A 3,942-nucleotide genomic window follows, 5' to 3' on the forward strand; every position below is an offset into this window, starting at 1 on the left:
GCCTGGCTAACAAAAAAAAAAAAAAAAACAACAACAAAAAAAATGAAACTGTGAAATAGCATGTAAATTATGTTTTCCTTTGAATCTCTATCACTTCTTTTAACAAAACTGAATGAAGGCGAATTCCACCGGTGTCGTTTTTTTTGTATGTTTGTTGAAATCACTGTAGAAAATTTGACCTCACTTCCTTGGAAGCCCACACCATCATTCATTCATTGTGTCACATAGAAACGGTTGACAATATCACAAAATATCTTTTTGACTGGTTTTATCTGGAAAACATCGCACCCAAGTTTAGGTTGATGTGATGAAAGCTCAAGGACGAGTTTGAACAGGTGTGTTGTCAACAAAAAAAGTGGTTTCTAGAGAATATACATTAGCCTACACAAATTCCTAAAACTGAAGTGAAATTTTAACTGTTGGTGAAGCTAGAGGGTTTGAGAGACCGAAAACAAATTTGATCAGACAATCTTTTAGTGCCTCCCTTATAATTTTGCCAAGATTCATAACATTTTACTATATGTTTTTTCCATTAGTGGTACTGTAAATGGGAAGAAAATAAGAAAACTAATAAATATAATAGAAGCCAATGCAAGTTTGGTGCTTGGCCTCCAATACTTACCAGTGTAAGAGAAGAGATTTGCTTCAATTTGCTCACATTATAGAGAGAAATTAAGCATATATTCATATAATACCTTACTCGTGCTCTTTGTTTGCGGATGAGGAAGGAATTGATGAATCCTCCACAGTCAAGCAGGTTCAGTGTCTCCCGTAAGACCATCTCTCGCACTTCTCTCCTGTTGCTTTACACTTTTTCTTTCAGCGATCTCCACATCTTCATCCAGTGACCAAGAACCTGACACATGTTGTAGATCTGCAGGTGGAGACACACACCAACTGTATCGGTTTGTCTGAAGAGAAGAACCGGCATTAAGATTGATGAATGTTCCTGTATCACAAAAAAAAAGTCTTGTAGATGTTCTCGTTTGCCTTGTTTAACATACTCCTGAAACCTTGGGTGCTTATATTCAAACCATTTTCCATAAACAATTAGGTTCAGTGTCTCCCATAAGACCATCTCTCGAAATTCTCTCCTGTTGCTTTACTTTTTCTTTCAGTTAAGTTTAAGAAGTTACTCCTAATGTCAGCTCGTTAGGTGTATAAGACACCTGTCCACACAATCTGTATCTTCCAGCTCAAGAAGAAGCACATTAAGGTCATGGAGTGGCCTAGCCAGTCTCCAGACCTCAATCCTATAGAAAATATGTGGAGGGAGCTGAAACTTCGAGTTGCCAAACGACAGCCAAGAAACCTTAAGGATTTAGAGAGGGTCTGTAAAGAGGAGTGGATCAAAATCCCTCCTGAGATGTGTGCAAACCTGGTGACCAACTACAAATTATTATTAACTACTATTAGAAACTACCATTTCACTCACTGAAATGCAAATTAATTTCTAACCTTTATATAATTAGTTTTTTTCTGTGGAATGTACGTAGAGAGGATGAATTATGTCTATGGTATTAAAAGGTTAAAATAAAGAAGACCAAAACTGAACTATTTTAATAGCTGTGTAATGGGGAAGAGAGAGAAAAAAGACACGGTATCCAGTCGGACTCGGGCCGAGAAGTCGCATAAGCTGTTGGACAAGGGCCGGGCCGATGCAGGGCTCTATTTGTTCCCTCGTTTCAATTAAAAGTTCCCCCCAGCTCGGCGGTGTTACGTGAGAGGGCGGGCCCCCACACTGCCCGGGCCCATATGCACCTGCATACCCAGACACTACGACACTGATGTTGAGGGTCAACAATGTAGATGGTTTCAGAAATAGCATGTAGATAATAGGGTAACAAAAAAAAGCAACATTATTATTATTAATACAAAGTTATTTTAAAACTGAAATATTAGTATCGGGGTTACTCAGTATACACTATGGAATATAAAAATTACTTGTTTTACTTGTTACTCACCACGAGCTTCTTGGGAACTTGTTGGACCAACTGTTCCCTTGTTCCATGCAGAATTACACCTGTTGTATAATGACTCAGCTTGTACGGTTGAGTAGCTGAACCCTTTGTATTGAGCATGTTCCAGATGCAACACTCTATTGCCTGACTCAATCAGCACAGAGAAAGATGGCAATATTTAAACTGAAATGACTTTAATCTTACATTAAATTAAATAAATTATGTCATAATGAGCATACCTCTCTGTGATAAGGACCCGAGCAGTCACAAGGAGGTTCAGAATCATGGGAGCGAAGTTGGCGTCCAAAAAGGATGTTTATTTTGAGTGGATATGCAAAATGTTTAAATATGTTTAATGGATTAAAACAGATTATTAATAAAAAAAGGAAACTAGAACTGCTGAGTACTTAAAACAGTACTAACTCCCCTTCACTACATTGAGGCTGGAGTTTTACATGCTACACAGCACCACAGTAATCACGTTCACAAGCTCTTGTTCTGTCTACACCTCTCTACAGTACTAGTGACGGCCATCTTGAAAACACATTTTTCCCGCTCTCACAAATTGGAACATACCATGTTTTTGTTTTTTTTTAAATAAAAATTATTAATGACATTAACAAGAGGACGGATAAATCAAACCATATTTTGCACAAACATTTTCATAAATTAGCTAAAATGAGCGCTTCCCCTCAAGTTCTCTCTTCTTATTGCCATGTCCACTCGCCTAGATCAGGAAATACATAATTATAACAATGCACCAGAAACAATAAGAACACAGTAAAAACCATGATGGAAGACAACGGTAATGTCTCTCCATCACACTCTCCAAATAACCATTCATGGGGCTTCAATGTTTGGAATGTCCTGTGATGGAGCAGGTTCTCTGTTTTTTCATCTGGGGCCTGCAGAATGGCTACAACCATCTCCTTTGTTTTATTTGTCTACAGCATGTCAACATGCAATGGCATAAACTTGAATACATTTTCTTTCTGCTTATCTTACTGCACATTGTGCTTTTTTTGGGGTTAATTGTATGCGATATTAATATTACTTATTTCTCTAGAAGGTATTTCTGCAGAAATATTACAGGGATGTGCTGTCCCTTGTTTTTTTTTTTTTTAGAGGTGTTGGAGAACCACAAATGGCGTGTGTCTTTTTCTATCTTTTTTTTTTCTTTCTTTTTTTGTGAGGAACTTGCACTGTATGTGGACTGGAGTAAAATTTAGACTTTCTAGCCAGGAACATAATCTCTTTCCTTCTCCATGTCTCATGGCATTAAGCAATATCCACTGGTGAAACAGGCATGAACAATTAACCTTGGGAAATGTTGTGCTGCATTACATGCTCTGGCCTGCAGAGATTGGTACATTTTTTGAATAGGTGTTCCTGGTCTCATTTATTTTTTTTAATTTTACCCGTGATCGATTGTTGGACAATTCCAAACCATTTGTCCGCATGACAGTTGGTGTCTCTTGTCTTTGTTTCTGTTAGGTGTGGGGATGTAGCGATGCGAGGACTCAATGGTGCAGAAAATGGGCTCTTTATTAATAATAAAATAAAAACAAAACAACAACAAAAACTACCCTGTGGGGGAAAAACAGGCTGGCATTTGCAAGGCTGGACAGGACACAACCAGGGTTGACACGAGAACATTCGACAACGAACTGACATAGGATTGCAAACACAAGGAGAATAAATAGGGAGCAAATGAGGAGGATAATAAGGGAAACACAGGTGGGGCAAATTAACCAATAATCAAGTAATAAGATGGGTGGGGTTAAGACAATTGACATGAGAGCACATGGCACACAGGAAACAAAAGGTGCGTTCGACTTGAAGCACGGCTACAGACGGCAGTCAACGAGAGTAGCCGTTTGCAGTCGGGGGCGGAGTTGAAAACGGAGCCGTCAAGCCGGACACTTTCTGCTCCCGTTAGTGACGCTCGCGCGGTGTTTGCATACTCTATCACAGATGAAGT

Source organism: Sinocyclocheilus rhinocerous, unplaced genomic scaffold (genome assembly GCF_001515625.1).
Source record: "Sinocyclocheilus rhinocerous isolate Xijiao unplaced genomic scaffold, SAMN03320098_v1.1 scaffold2290, whole genome shotgun sequence".
Lineage (NCBI taxonomy): Eukaryota > Metazoa > Chordata > Actinopteri > Cypriniformes > Cyprinidae > Sinocyclocheilus > Sinocyclocheilus rhinocerous.